We start from the raw sequence: 17,838 nt of genomic DNA, 5'->3' as shown, positions 1-17,838 counted from the left end.
AATCTTATTCAGAAATTAAGTTTTAAAATATCATGATCTGTTAGTGGCTGAGGTACCAAACAGGAGAGAAAGCAAATCATCTCTGGAAGCATGTACCATCAATATATTCCCAAACTATATCTTTATGCCAGTGTTACATAAGTGTCTCTGATGGAAAGATTTCTGGGGCTTCCTATTCTGCCATTTTGCTGTCATCACTCTTGAGTTACTTGTTTTTTATTGGTGTGTGGTAACATCAATTAATTAATTCTGTATGTTATTTCATTCTATGATTATTCCCTAAGAATGGGTCACTATGCCTAAACTTTGTATGAAAATAACATTGTTTATGCTGAACACCTTTTCCTATGAAAGACTAGAATTGCGGTATATGCTAGGTAGAGAATGACTATATATGATCAGTCTCCAATAAAAACCTTGAGTATTTTATCTCTAATAAACTTCCCTGGGCATTATTTCCATTTCTCTTACAGGTTGTTTGAATTTTTCATATGAATTTACATGAGTCTTTTATATGATTCATTCTTGGTTCATAAACTCAGGGAAGATATATGCCAAGGCAAAGGGTTTTGATTTCTAAGAATTTAACTAAGCCCATAGGAGACAATAGGTCTCCCTAAGTAGTCTCAATTTGGGGGGGGAAATCTTAAGAAATTGCTGTTTTTGCTCAGCATTCAGATCCTCATCCAAGAATCAAAATAATTTCCACTGGTAAGAAGGGGTTACGTAATGAGAATGGGAGCTGGGAAAAAAGACCTGTACAAGCACATAAATAACAACGAGGTTACCATGAAGAGGTACCCTTTGAATAAAACAGGTACATTAGATATGATTTTACTAAATGTAGGCAACTACTTCTGTACTGTTCATTCTCCAAAGTACCACATTTATTTTTTGAATTTAAGACATTCTTTATTGTTAAATTATCTGTTTACTACCAAGTATATTAATCCTTATGGAGGAAAGAGAAGTGCTGATTTATTTTCAGTGTTTTCTCAGAAGCCATGCTGATAATAAAGATTTAGGAAAACAAAAAGTGGTTTGGGAAATATAAATAAGAATATGATAGTTATCTGTCTAGATTCTATGTCAGGCTGTTTAGAATCTGCTGTACTTTTCTTCCACAACAATTTTCCATGCTTTTTTCCCCACAGATGATTAAATATAATACTGTCAAGAATACATGTTCATCAAGATCCCCTTAGAAATTTCTTCCTTTGCAAGTAAATTTTGTAAATCAATTTTACCGTAGGATTCTTTAATTCTTTAGTTCTTATAATTACTTAACTCTGAGGTTATAAAACCAAAATGGAAAAAGAATGGGGCACACTTACTTAAAAAGAATGTTGACTGCTTCTTTGTATTAAATTGCTCCAATAAAGAATGAATTGGCACTTTAGAGTCATTTAATTAGGAGAAGAGTATTTTAGTTTTATCTCTTATACCACAACTTACAAAATAGTGACTTTAATAGTTCTGCTCACTTAATTATGTCAACAATTAAGAGACTGTTAAACACTAAGCTATAACTTGTCTAGTTGAATTTGATTCATTTTACTGGCCTATTTATATTTCAATTGATTCCTTTACATAGTTGGATATAAACAATGTTATAATAAAATGAAATGATATGGATGCTGTTATTTTGATCGGATAGGCTGTGATTTAATTTTAAAATAAGAGTAAAATGAAAATGTAATATGTAATTTAAATATAGTATTTAATTCTATTTATGTCATGTTATCTTTTGATGATTTAAAATGATTACAGTGAACTTGGTCTTTGTTTTCAGTCATCATGTGAATTCTGCAGTTAAGAACACAATGCCCCGCCTGAGGTATTTTCTTAATTTCTTTAAATCACAATGCCATTATTATCAAAGAGAAGATTCATCATACAATAGGAGCTACTGCTTAAAACTGTATTACAGATTAATGAGATTAAAACACATTAATGAGATAAAACCCATAAAATGCTTATCATTGACAAATTAATTACTCAGTGAGGTTAACCCTAATTATATTGTTATTTTTTCTTTCTCTCTTCCCATTTCAGTTCCCTTGCATCCAGGCTGTCTTTCTATCAGTCACTAAATAATGGGTTTTCTCAAAGGTTGGCCCTCTTTGGTTCTCACTGTATATCCTTTCCCTTGGAAATCTTATCCAAATATGTTTACAATTAATCTTTCTATATTTATGATGGACCCAAATATGAATTTCAAGATATATCATTCATTTAAACTCTACTTCAATATTTCTAAATAATTAGGCAATGTTATTATATGGGTATTTTGAGACAACTCAATGTTGGTTTGAAAAATAAAACTAAGTAAATAAGAATATTTATCTATAAACTTGATTTATACTAGCATTCTTTAGTCAAGGTCTTTATCAGTCATCTATCACACAGAGCATTTATAGAGATGTTATTGTTGATACTTCCTACTTTTTCATCTTTCCATACCCGATCATTCACCAAACATATTAAAACACATAAATGCTTATTAAATATACTCATTTTTCTTAATCTCTGATTCCCTTTCATATTTCAAGTTTTCATCTTCCTCCATAAAGACTGCTAGTATTGCCTTCCTACTGATATCTCTATGTGCACTCAACCTCTGGACCCCACTTCATCATTTCTTATATTAGAGCCAAAGGGATCTTAGTAAAATGCAAGTATAATCATACCAACCCTCTGCTTAATAGCCTTCAATCTATTTTCATCAGGAAAGAATTGGTGGCATATGAATTTGAGTATACAGGCATGGGCCTGGTTTGTTTATTAAAAATATTTGACCGCTTATAACAGCAACATTTGCCAACATTTTTGATTACTTGCTAAAAATTAGACACTGAACTAAGCATACTATAGGCATTATCTTGTTCAATACTGATAGTCTATGAGATTACTGATAACCTTCATAATTACCATTTTAACAATAAATAAACTAAGATATTAAGCAAAATGGTCAGAAGATTATATATAGAAAAACCTAAAAAAAAACCTGTTAGAACTAATAAACAAACTCAGTAAAGTTGCCGTATACAAAATCAGCATACAAAAAGCAATTGTGTTTCTATACACTGAAAACAATCTGCCTGTAAAGGAAATTAGGGAAGTGACCTCATTTACAATATCACCAAAAAGAATAAAATACTTAGGTGTAAACTGAACTAAGGTGGTGAAAGACTAGTATACTGCACACTACAAAACATTGATGAAAGAAATCAAACAAGAAAGACAAATCCCATCATGTATGACAACATAGATGAATCTGGAGAAAATTAAATGAAGTGAAATAAGGCAGTCACTGAAAGACAAATACTGTATGATTCCACATATATGATGTATCTAAAATGATCAAATTGATAGAATCAAAGAGTGGTCATAAGGGCTGGGGGAGGGAGAAATAGAGAGTTACTAATCAATGGACCCAGAGTTTCAGTTCAACAAGATGAGTAGGTTCTACAGAGCTGCTACATGAGGGTGTACCTATAGTCAACAATAATTTTGTTCCCTTAAAATTTGTTAAGAGGGTATATCTGATGTTAAATTTTCTTATCACAGTGAAATAAATTTTAAAAATTGGTCAAATCCCTTTGTTAATAAGTGATGCAGCACAAATGCCTGACTGGTGTATTTATATTTAACCCCTCTATTTTTGAAGAATACTTACAGTAGGGAATTGTTACATGCAAGTGAGAGTAGATTGACTTTATCTATTTCATAAATAACATTTGATCAAATAAGTGGGAGTTCTAAATAGAGAATATATAGGAAATAATTGCCAAGAGAAAACAAACAAAAAAACACACAAAAATCCTCTAACCATCTGTTTAGTGTTGTACCATAAGTTAACAAGAAAAATGTATTTTTTCATTTCACACACACAAAAATACTGAATGAAATACAACACACATATTTATCTGAGCTAAAAACAAATAAGAAACATTTCAGAAGTTAAAGCTAGAGTGCAAGACAAGTTACAGCTAGATGACCCATCAGTGTCTAGGAACTGAAGATTTAGGGTCTGGAGTTATTATTAAAAAGAGGAATGGGTGACAACTGTTTATTCTCTTTAATTTCAGGGAGGTGGAACTACGCATAAAAGTGTAAATGGTTATCTCTAAATGAGCACAAGATTTAAAAAAAGGAAAAACATCATGTTATCTAACCACACTCACACACACATACACATATACCCTCTTGACAGAATACCACATCTCTGGTTAAACTTCTGTGTTTCTAACTGAGGCCAAAGGAAGACAAGTCTTAAGAATTTTTTACAACCATCAACTATACTTCAGTGAAAAATAAATTTAAAAAGAAAAAGAAAAAGAAAATTGTTTTCACAACCAAGTGTCTGAAAGGTTTCCTTGAAAGAGATTTAGCTAAAAATGTATTTACATTAAAAGTTACAAACCACACGAGGAAATGAACTGTCATGGGAGAAGTATTCTACCTTCCAAAACTATAGGTCAACCTTAAATAAATGATGATTACTAGTGCAGCTGGAATTGAGTATCTGTAACCAACAAGTAATTAGAACGTAGAGCCTGATGGAATGTTAATAAGGTGAAGGAACAGTCAGTAATAATTTCCATTTTCTGATCTGATTAACTAGGTGGATGGTGGTACCATCTACTAAGCTAAAGAATGCAAAAGGAGATGTTGGGCAAAAACCATCTGTTCAATTTGGCACATTGGATATGGAGACACCAGTGATACATTGTCTTAGTCAGCTTGGGCTGCCATAACAAAATACCATTGACTGAGTGACTTAAAGAGTAACAATTTATTTCCTAGCAGTTTTGGAGGTTAGGAAATCTAAGACTAAAGTGCCAGCCAATTTGATTCCTTATGGGGGCTCTCCTTCTGGTTTGCAGATGTCTGCCTTCTTGCTATGTCCTCACAAGATCTTTCCTTGGTGTGTGTATGGCGGGGGTGGAGGGGGCGGGGGAGAGAGAGAGAGAGAGAGAGAGGAAGAAAGGGAGCTCTCTGATATCTCTCCTTATATGGGCACTGATCCCTTCCTGAGAATATCACTGTAATGGCTTCACCTAACCCTAATTACCTCTCAAAGGCCCCATCTCCAAATATCATCATACTGAGGGTTATAACTTCAAAATATGAATTTGAGGGGGCTCCAAACATTCAGTCCACAGCATCAATATACGTTTTTCTACCAGAAAAATTAAGTTCGCTGGAAATGATTATTTTTGGTATTAATCAAGAATGTTGGCTCCCTTAATTAATAAAAGATAATTTGGAGTCAATATGGAAACTCCAGTAATTTATCTTGTATTAATTCATTCATTTAACAAGGATTTGAGTGCCTATTCTGTGCAGGTCACAGTTGTAAGCACTTGGAACACATCAGTGAACAAAATAGATAGAGATCCCTGGCCTGATGTGGCTTTCTTTGTAAGGAAATCAATAAAATAGATAAGTAAAGTAAATGATATATCAAGAAGTTATAGAATATGGAAATTTTCAATTTGCATGTGTGGTGATAATAGAGGAAGTTCCTATAAAGTATAATCCTGCTCTCAAGTAGATGACAAGATAGATAAATATATAGCAATGTGTGGTGATGCTGGTATAAGCATATTTATGAGGAATTGAGACTGACACAACAGAGAAAATAATAAATAGTGCCTTGGGTAGACATCACTTCATAGAGAAAATGAAAGAAATTAGAAATCAGCTTGGCTTTTATTAAACAAGCACAAGAGGAAAACATTTTTGGAAAGAGAGAGAATCGTGTGAAAAAAATCACTGAGTAACCCAGGAACCCAGCATCTTTGTGATACCTCAAATAGCTCAACACTTAGAAGTTCCAAGACAGGTGCAGCTAAGCAGAGGAGTGATTAAGGGGGTCTTACATGCTACATTATGGAATTCGGAATTTTCATTAAAAAGTGAGAAGTTATTAAATAATTTTAAAATAAAGAATGGCATTTTCCCTTAGTTCATGATCATTCTGTTCTTTGAAGGGAATGATTGGGGAAAAATCATAGAAACAAGATAGCTATTCATAATGCTATTTTATGCATTTCCTAGGAAATGAGAAAGACCTAAACTATAAGGCAGGAGAAGTGGTGATAGAAAGGTGCAGAAAGATACAGGGATTTCTTTAGGCAGATTTTAATATATAGAATGATGGAATGGTCTAAGTTTAAAACACGTCCCCAATTTCAATATTTAAGTGAAAATGAGAATGAATGGACAACACCATTTTATTTCCTAATAAATAATGATTTTAATCAGTTTGGGCCCTAATGAGTTTGAAATACAAGGTGGTATATTCAGGTGGAACACTGGAGAGAAACGTTTGCTAGAGTTGGATATCTCCGTAAAATGTGTGATATCTTGTGCTATATCTCGTGAGATATCTCCATAAAAATGGTATTAGACACTTTGAAAGTATATGAGAAAAACCACCGCTATGTATCATGAGAGCAGAAAGACCATACCAAAAAGAAAAAAGAAAGGAAAAAAGTGCCCAAACTCATTCCATGGAAAGTAGAGTTGCTCATGCAGGTGTCTGAGAAATAAGTGTCATAACGGTAATGGAACCATGAGTGCGGGGTATTATAAACACCAAGAGAAGAAAAAGTTTTAAAAATAGTAAAATGATTGTTCTAGGTAAATCTTGTGGAAAAAAAAAATGTAAGGACTGCAGGCATTCATATGATTATCTAATTAGAAAATATTTAGCAATAATGACAATGATAGAAACTTGGTCATTTTCAGACTTTCTTTCAATCTCTTTCCACGTTTGATTCAGTCTTAAATCTACTCAGACTGTATCATTCCCTTTCTATAAAATGTTCAGTAATTTCCGATTTCGTACAGAATGAAGTACAAACTCCTTAGCCTAACATTAAATCCCTTCCATGACTTCACCTATTTTCTCAACCTCACCTGTTTTTACATGCCTTTACATTCTACTTCCACCATCCCATGCATTTTCCACTTCAATTACCCTTTACGGAGATGAATCCCTACTGTGTAAACGTTCCCCCACAGCCCTGGAACTACCTAGTAACCTAGTTCAAATGTCATAGCCTCTGATGCTCCATTTAAAAAATTTTAAATTGAATGTTTAGTATATTAAATATATTTCTATTATTTCCACTTTTTTTCTATCATACACCAATTAGCTTTGTGGTTTTTTTCTTTCTGTAGTACAAATATACTCATAAGAAAACTCAGATAATATATTTTTATCTTGGACTATCAAAATCCATGTGTCACACACTGAAACACTGTAAAATTTGCAACTTTCCCAGTTATACTGTGAATTTCCCCCCTTTTTTCCAACATAAGCGATTAATACTGATTACAATATTTCTAACAACAATGTTAATCTAGTTGAGGTTTGGTTTTAGCAGAAGTTGTATATTTGCCCTCATCTTTTTTTCTTTGCATGTTTTTATCAAAGTATATTTTACTAATGGTCAAATGAACACAAAAGTTTAGAGAAAGTGAGATTAGTAAATTAGTTAGCTTTACTATGAGACTATTGGGAAGAAAAAAAAAAAAAACCTAGAAGGTTTATATTCATTTAAATGTAATTGTAACAAGTTTTAGCCAATGCAGTTTCATTGTAGGGAATTCACAATCCTGCTTCAGCCCAGACACTATACTTATTTGACTCACAGGAAATTCAAATATCCTCGTCCTATCATTCAGTTTATTTGCAGATTGTTCCACTGCAAATCTGTTTATGCACTTTGTATCACTCTTCAAATACATTTTTCTTTTTCATAGGCAGTGGGATGTATCGGCTAGTCTATTTCTTCAGAAATCAAGTCCTTATTTCTTGAAATTATCCTAAACTACAAACATATATATATATATATATATATATATATATACACACACACACACAGATATATACATATATATATATATGTTTTGGGAAGGGAAATCACAATGTTCACTGTGATCTGTTTGCAAAATAACTGCATTTTTCCCTGTTTTATCTTTAGCCTTTGCATTCTTATCTTGAAGCTCTGCCCATCAGAAGATGATACTAATTTTCCCACACCTTGAATCTGAGCTTGCCTTGAGACTTGCCTTAAGTAGTAAAATGCATGGAACTGAAGTGTGTCAGTTCCTAGCCTAGACCTCAAGCATTGCACACTTTCAGTTTCTTTTAGAATCTTTTCTTCTACCATGTGACTTTGATTAGGCTAATATGTGAAGGATAAGAACATATGCACCAGAGTTGAGGCATCCTAACAGTCCCAGCTGACGTGTCTATGTGAGACATTCCATCCAAGATCTGCAAAAGCCAACATCTTGCCCCATATCTGACCCACAGATGCCACAGAAGACCAGCTGAGACAATGTACATATACACACACAGCATATATGCATACCTGTATATAAGTACAGATATACACACATACAAACACACACTCATATATACAGTGAAACCTTGTGAAATAATTGGCAAATGTAGAAATTTATCGTTCAAATAGCATGTACACATTAAAGCAGCTAGTTAACAAAAAAATTCTGTTCTAGACCATTTTCCAAACATCTACCATTTCTCTATCTGTTGCCTTTGAGGTCTACAGGTTTTTCATTCTCTTATTGAATAATGCACTTTCTTTAAAAATCAATGTGTTCCCTTTGAACTTAATTAAGCACTATCCACTGGGAATCAGGACCAAAATAGTACAACCACAAGAAATATGGATTGCATGGTTATTGGTTCTCTTCCATGTGCTTTAAATGTATTAATTTAAATCATTTAATCCTCACATGTGTATAATTATTATATCAATTTTACATATAAGGGAAAAGAAGCACACAGAGAGTAACTGTTCACAGTCTACACAATTGGGGCCGAACCTAATTCCAAGTAATTTCATTCCCAAATCCTACTCTTTTATTACTATGCTATACTGTCTCTTGCCCCTCTTTATATATGTGCCTCTTTAAATGTCATGCCTATATATTTTATGCATGGCTGGCTATAAGGAAGCTTTTTTCCTAAAATTCAGCGAAGAGGAGGTATTTTATATTTGTGTCCCCTCACAGTATATTTTTTTAAAGTTCTCTCAATTATTTTATGTAAAATTTAAAATATTGTTTCACATAGAACCAAATAATGGCCAGTGTTGAATAGCTCATTGACAAATCTTTTATAATCAACCTAGAAAACAATTCAGTAAGCAGTTGCTTTGTGAATACTGGAATTAGATAGCTACAGGAAGATAAAAAACACACCTTCTCCAAATTTAAGTGAATAAAAATCTGTAGCTTCAGCTAAAGTCTTCATTAACATATCACACTTTTTTTTTTAATATCTCAGATACCCTGAGCAAAAGTGAAGGTGAATTGCTCAGGATAGGTGTGTTATATAACTCAAAAATTGTACTGTTTATTTTGATATAGAGCCTAAAGAGAAAGATACAAAATTTAGAGACTTTTTTTCATAAAAAATGGAAAGTAGAAAATATACAATTGATTTAGTACATTTCCTTAAAACTTGTAGTTTAGTGTTGCACTGACTAAATGATAAATGTGTAAACTAAATTAATAGATATTAAGTAAACATTTGACAATTGCATCTGTAATACTACAAGTAATCAGCCATATGCACCATTTTGGCACATGTAGTGTTAATAGCCAATTTATATTTTGATTATTTGGTGTGTGTACAATATCCTTTGGCTTTTTTCTTGTTTTTTGTGGTATGCGGGCCTCTCACTGTCGTGGCCTCTCCCGTTGCAGAGCACAGGCTCCGGACGCGCAGGCTCAGCGGCCATGGCTCACGGGCCCAGCCACTCCGCGGCATGTGGGATCCTCCCGGACCGGGGCACGAACCCGTGTCCCCTGCATCGGCAGGTGGACTCTCAACCACTGCGCCATCAGGGAAGCCCTATCCTTTGGCTTTTTGACTTTCTAACTTGTTTGCTTATTTTCTTCCTTGCTTGTTTATTTGATTTGGACCTTCTTTTTGGAGAAACAAAAAAGGAGATAACTCTGCCTTAAAAGTTGTCTTGTATGTAGATACATCTAAAAGGGCAAAATAAATAGACACACATTATTTTTATTATTATTTTTTTTTGCGGTACGTGGGCCTCCCACCGCTGTGGCCCCTCCCGCCGCGGAGCACAGGCCCTGGACGCGCAGGCCCAGAGGCCACGGCCCACGGACCCAGCCGCTCCGCGGCATCCTCCCAGACCGGGGCACGAACCCGTGTCCCCCGCATCGGCAGGCGGACCCTCAACCACTGTGCCACCAGGGAAGCCCTCGACACACATTATTTTTAAACTTTATTTTAAAAAAAATTTTGTCTTTCAAGTAGGCATTTACATATCAGTAAATATGGATATGTGCAACATCAATTGAAAGCCTATAATAGTACACTAACAAATATCTATACTACAATTTATTAAGCCAATCTACTATTATAGAAATTTTAAATTATTTTTATGTATTTATGTGTATAAACTATGCTATTATATTCATATTTTCACATATATGTTTATTTATTACTTTCTGTAAAAGAGTTAGCTGAGGACACAAAGAAAGATGGTGTGCTTTGGTGGATTTGTTTAGTTCTGGTAACGACAGAGCAACCAAATGAAGATGTCTAGTGTACACTTGGGTAATGGAGTATGGAGCCCATGAAAAGAATCTTTGAAGTTTATTTTACTGGCCCATTTTATGGATGAAAATACAAAGGACTAGGGACTTAAGACAATTGTCCAAGTTAACGGGTAGTGAATGTCAGAGACAATAGTTAAGTGTCTAACTCATCTGATTTCAAAATCTACATAATCAACCACTACCTATTGATAAAACCAAGCAGAAGTTTTCAATATTTATTTATTGTACAAAAAAATAACTTTTGATTTACCTACATGTCACTCAAATTATCTTTTGTTTCCTTTTTATAGTGCAAAACAGAAATTATGTGGAATCCAAGACACAAAGTATCATAAAATGCATTTATCTTATTAATCTACAATATTACATTGCATAGCACTTACAAATTTATTTTAAAATAAACTCTTTTTTACTTTTTGACATCATGTCTTTGCAAATTTTACCCCATTCATCTTTTTTTATTTCACTATTAAATTTCATTTTGTTAAAAATCAAATGCATTGGGACACTTTGACTATGAGTAGGATTGACAAATAATATCAAAGACACAATCTCAGCAGAATAAATTTGATTTGGTTTAGTGTATAACAAGCACTCACCAAATATTCAAAATTCCTAGGAGGTGAAAATCAGCATTTTCAAATAGTTGAATCTATTCCTGACATTTGGAACTTTAAAATTATGAAAAAGAAGTCATATACTCACAGGACAGTAATTAACATCATAATAAAATTTCATACTTAATAAAATATTTCAATTAAGTAATGTTGAGAGCCTTAGATTCTCATTTCAGCTCATATGCATTTATTTCTCTTTTCTTCCATTTTGTTGAATATTGTATTCTATCTTCTTGATGTGGACTTATGTTCAAGTCACCTATGTATTTTGTTATTTTAATAGTCAGGTGAAGAAACATGACCATCTAACTTAGGAAAGAACTATCTGGAATGCCTGAAAACTAAATAGCTAATTGAATTTTCCAGATAGAAATAAATAGTGTCATAATAGTTTCATATTCAACTTCTCTAACCATATGTTTGTTGATCAGGATCCATATCACTTGACTTTGATTCAAAAAAAGGGAAAATGAGTATGTACTTCCTGTCATGGTAAATATCTCAAGGAGAATAAATGAATAGTAAATTACTTACAAAAATAAGTCAGGACTATCCTTTAACAATATCACATGTTAACCTAAGGGTTAAGCTGATGCCTGTAAAAAATTAAAGCAAAGTAAGAAAGGCATATTTAAATACTTAACATGTCAAATTTAGCATGGGACTTTATTTCATTTGAAGCATATTGCTTCTATTTCTTCTTTCCATATGCACTTTGGATATATACAGTACTATGTGAACATTGATTTAATTAAGCATATTATTTTGAGCAGCTGAGTCATAAACTGAGATATTTGGGAAGAAAAATGAGCAATAGACAGTTTGGTATGTCAGGCAATTTAAATCAACTTGAAAAGTTTTCCCTTTGAAAGTTCTCCCAATTTCTTGTTCAAAGCAAAGTTATAAGGGAAATTGATATAATTAATGTCCAGGAAAACATATCACTCTTTATACCTACCAACTAAATAGACCACATCCCCTAGTAAGTTTGCAAGAACTTACTGCAAAACAAGGTAAACATAAGATATTGATAAAAGTACAAAATCTGAAAAACTATTGTCCTTAGACCATGCAAAATCAAAGGAAAATTATGGCTATGATAATGTTTATGTATTATTCTGAAAAAATTACATTTAAGAGGATAATTGGAGAATCCACAACTTTTTTTAGGCTGAACCAATGCTAATTCTTATTTCAGAGGTAGAAGCACAGATAAAAGAAGATAAAAGTCAAACAATAACTAGACTCTTGTTAAGTGATTCTTATTCCACCTATACCAAGCCTCAATGAAAACAAAACAAAACAAAACAAAAATAAACAAAAACAGCAAAAGTAGGATGCTATGTGAGAATTTACTTTTTGTAAAATAATGTATTAAAATATATTTTGTCACTTATTTGCAGTAGTTTGCTGATGCATTTTTATTGGTATATGCTTTAGAGAGATTCACTCAAATTGTTTCCTGTCAGAGATTTACTTTTAGTTTAAATTACTTATGGAATTGTTTCATTATTTACAGAAACATAAGCCAGGTAAATATTGGGTTGGCCAAAAAGTTTGTTTGGGTTTTGGGTTCGTTTGGGGTTCGTTTTTCTGTAATATCTTACGGAAAAACCCGAACAAATTTTTTGGCCAAGCCAATACTTTTCTATAGGACACATTTTGTAGGAGACTCCATTTACCAAAACACTTGTCAGGTTTGCCTGTCTACTATCACTATCACACATGTTCATTTTTTAAAAATTAGACAAAAATGACTAAATGTTCATAATTATGTAATATTTTATAAAATATTATTTTCCATTTTGTCTTGTTCACTATTGTAATTCATAAGTTGGCATGTAGTGTCAACTTAAAGTATGTGTTAAATAAATGGAAGTATAAGGCATATCACCTCCATTTGCTGTACAAACCTAAGTTCTGTTAAATAGGACAAAAAAAATTAGATAGTCCTTCAGTTACTGTTCTTCAAGGTAGTTTATTCTGTGCCTTTTATTCACATTAAGCCTATATAACAGAAGACACACACACACACACACGCACACACACACACACACAATTAATCTTGGTCAAAAAGGAAACAATAAATTTTAAACTTTTACTATAATACAAAATCAACTAAATTAAAGATACATTGCGTGATGTATCTAAAGATATGAAATCTTAGGGTTCATAAAAATGAAAAGAGAAAACAAAATAGTTCATATAAGTGATAAAAGCAAGACATTTGATGAGATCACTGCTGTTGTAGGGTCAAATAAAAAAGTACCTAAAACTAAAATAACACTATTTTTATATTTTTAGAGAGGAAAATAAAAAAAATAGATAACAAAAATATACTCTTTCCAGAAGAAGCAAAATAAAAACTAAATACAGAAGGTGTCTAAAAACAAGGAGTCTTTACAAGAAAACAATTAATATCTACATGCATTTGAGTAATTTTAGATGGACTAAAAATAAGGTAGGTTGAAACAGCACCCTTTAAGGGAGAAAAAGAAGTATGCAGGGTGTAAGTAAAATTTCCAATTCCTTTAATCATGGCATAGCCCTAAAATGACTACCTGTATGATTCTAATTATGACAGTAAAGAGGTGTATTAATTTAAACTTTTGAAAAGTAATTTTTTTTTGTTTAAAAACAAAATCAAGCCTATGAAGCTATCGAATGAAGATTATAAAGAAGAATAAACACAATTGTTTTCAAATGTCAAGTATCTATTATTGTAACTTACTGGAACTTAGAGAGTTTTAGAGAAATAATTCTCCAAAATAAATTGGTGAATAATTAAAACATTTTGACATGAACACTTTGAATTGTCACCTTCCTGCACACAGTTTTATAAATCAGTATCTTAAAGAGTACTGTGTTTATTTCATACAAGAATAATCATTAAATGACAAGTAAGTTACAAAATATATTCATAATTAAAAAGTAGAATAAAGTTATGATGTAAAAAGGTAATTAACAAGTCACCTTGTCAAAATCTAGATATGGAAGTAACTTAGTGATGTTATACCATTAGAATAGAAGTCATTTAAACTACTCTATGAAGAAACAAAGCAAGGTTTTGTATATAGTAACAATGAAGCATTATTTCACAACAAAAAACATAATATGGTTACCATACTATGTATAAATGGTGATAGACACTGTCTCTTTCATTAAATACATCTGTTGGACAGAAGATTGAAAAAGTAAGAAATGCACTCACCAGGGACCTTAAATTCAAGCTGGAAGAGGAGTAAATTTGCAGTCTATAGGTAAAAATATAGTATCTTAATTCAGGAAGATATGAGTATGAATCTTACTTTACCACTTACTTGGTTGACAAATGATAATAAGAGTCTTTCATAGGTTCTTATAAATAACAAATGAGATAATGAATTGTAAAAGGACTTGGGATACTTCTTGTTCCATCTATTTATTAATAAATGTTAGCCTTCATTCAGATATTCTACTAGTTTTAGAGAGGCCTAGAGATTATACATTTTTGTGAATAATTTATAGGAAACTAGTATGAAATTTAGTACAAAACGGATATTAACTTAGAAGGAGAATGAATCACAAGAAATTACATATTTTAAAAGCAAAAAATACTGTCAGCATCACAAACTCAGAGAAATAGCATAATACTTCTAATATAAACTTCACATTCTGGTGTACCATACATATAATCTATCTTTTCCTCAATTTGTTTCTTTATACTTTTAGATTGGCTTTTCATATGTGAATGGTTACATATTATCATTATCTATGCAGAGAACAGAAATGTCGTTTAGTCATTTTCTTGCATAATTAATCAAAATTTAAATTTAATCTTCGACTTGTATCAATAATTTTTAGTTTCAATAATTATTTGCTTGTCATTTTTCATCTTGTATTTATTCACTATTTCTGCACTTTATCCTTGATTAGATTAGTGTTTGGCCTATTTTGTTTATTTTGTTCAAAGAAAAAAAGTTTGATTTATATTATTATTTACACTTTCTTCTAGCTTCCTATCTCATTAATTTTTCTTTTTCTTTAAATTATATGTCCATCTATTTACTCTTTTGTTAGTCATATTCTAGTGTGTGTGTGTGTGTGTGTGTGTGTGTGTGTGTGTGTGTGTACGTAGGAATTAACTAAAAGAATCCTGAGAATGTGTAGCAGTATGTTCCTCCTATTATTATTCATGTTCTTTAGTATGATATTGTTTTTGAATTATTCTGTTTGTAGACAGCTGATTTTTCAAAAGTCAAGTTTAAAAAGAAAATTCATGTATTCAGTCACTAACTTCACGGTATTTTATAGAAATGTACATTTACAAAAAAAAGCTTCGTATTAACCATGCTACGATCTTTAATGAATATTTTTAGCAACAAAAATATGCCTGAAAAGATGGTTAAATGAAGATATAGATTAACTTTTGTGTATTCTTGAAATTTTACTAAAATACTATTAAAGCGACATATAAAAGCCATAAAAATACAAATTCAGGGACAAAAGAGAAACGAGTAGCAACAAAATTTTGAATCCAGAAAAGAAATTGGATAGATGTTAAATGATTTAGCAGACCTAGAGTATTTAATTCTGATCTGGCAATGAATTAAAGTAAAAATAAATTTAAATTATACAGCAAAAATCCCCCAAAGGCTCAAGAATTGGTGACACCAAGGACCTTTGGATCCAGAAATGAATTTAAGGTGGGTTAAAGCTCAAATAGAGAAGACTGGTGGAAATTCTGTTGTAAAAATAGTTATCAGAGTTATAACAATAGTACTTAAACATTAATAATGAAAACCCTAATGACAAAATAGTGAAATGGCCATAAAGTAAAAACAATGAAACATTTTTAACATCTCTACACAGGCATTTTGGCTGCACCTTCTGGCATATTTCACTTTTTCTATATCTCTTTAAAATCCAAACTTATCTTTCTAATACCTCATGTGTCAAACCACTCCAGTCTTGTTTCTGATCCCATTAAAATTCTGAAACATCTCTGACTTGAACCACGGAGAGAATTTCCATGTCACTAAAATCAATGGACATTTCCATTGTTATTTCACTTGACTACCCTTGGAAACTTCATCTTCATCACCAGTTTTAATAATCATTTCAAAGCAGATAAATTATACAATTTTACTGACAGGTGTTAATTTCAAATTAATACCTTCAAATAATTTTTAGAATTATCATGAACACATAATATTCAATATGTCAAAAACTAACATATAGCTTCCTACAAATCTAGTCTTTTGTTTTGAATCGACTTTTAGTAAATGGCTTTACTGCCTATTATATTTTGTAAGGTATCCATGAATAACTCATGTTACAACCCTCTACATAATTCTTCTTAGTTAACCGATCATGAAATCCATCAAGTTTATATCCAAAATAGTTCTCACAGTTACTACTATCTCACTACTGCTACTTCCCAACTTACTAACAAAATCAAACTGAAAAAACTAAATTTTCTACCTAAAACATTTCTCCATTTTAAAGCTCTAGTTACTTTTTCAGACTTGTTGTTTGGGAGAAAAATGGTAGCTGCTTTACTGTGAAAATCTCCCACATTTTTGCTCAAAAAAATAAAAAAGAAGATAAGACAAAATCACACATGGCCCAGGAATGCAGCATTAGTAGGAGACAGAAAATACTGCAATATTCCAAATACTCATGAATAGAGAAAATAGATTCTGAAAGAACTCCCATTTTCAGCTCACTCCTACAACACTATGGTAACTGAGAGAAGGAAAAAAGGAGGCTTAGGAGACTCAAAAATAGTACAGTGGAAATGAAAATGTAGATGAAGCAACCTAGAAAGAGAAAGTCCAATATAAATGTCACAATACCTTCCTAGTAATCCTCAGCACTGGTTACAGGGAAGGGGCTTGAAAATGAGTGAGACCAGAACTAGAAGTCCCAAAGAAGCATTGTATCTGTAGGAAAATCAGTTATAGAGACAGATTCTATAAAATTCGAATACTGTTTTGATGGCACATGAAGAGGACAAGACACTAAAGAAATAGGGTAAGAACTACAGAATTAGATCTATCTTAATACAGAAAAACTAGTAAATGATAAGCTATCTCAAATCCCTGTGGCAAAGATGGCATTTTAAACAAAAGATTTTTAGACAACTAGATAACCATTCAGAAAAAAAAAAAAAAAAAAAAGATAAAATTTGATCAATTCCTCACCACCATACACAGGAATGAAACTTCAAACTGGTCTAAGATTTAATCGTCAAAAAATTAAAATATACAAGTACTGGAAGAAACACTGAGTAATGCATCAATATCACAGCTACACAGAAATATATGATTATTACTATATATGATTTTTTTAAAAACATCTAACAAATGTGACTATATAAAACAACAAAACAACCACAGCTTTGAGGTAGAGGACATTATGACTAAAGTTAACAGATGAAGGAGAAACTGAGAAAATATTTGCAACGCATATCACAGAAAAAGGTCTAATACCTGTAGTATAAAAGGAAAAGTTAAAAACTGAGGACAAAGAGCAAAAATCCTATAGAAAAATGGGCAGAAGACATTAACATACAAAACTGTCAAAATTGTATACAATTTGG

This window comes from Tursiops truncatus, chromosome 18, assembly GCF_011762595.2.
Source record: "Tursiops truncatus isolate mTurTru1 chromosome 18, mTurTru1.mat.Y, whole genome shotgun sequence".
Classification (NCBI taxonomy): Eukaryota; Metazoa; Chordata; class Mammalia; order Artiodactyla; family Delphinidae; genus Tursiops; species Tursiops truncatus.
The sequence above is the reverse complement of the archived record's forward strand: the minus strand, read 5'-3'. Positions refer to the sequence as shown.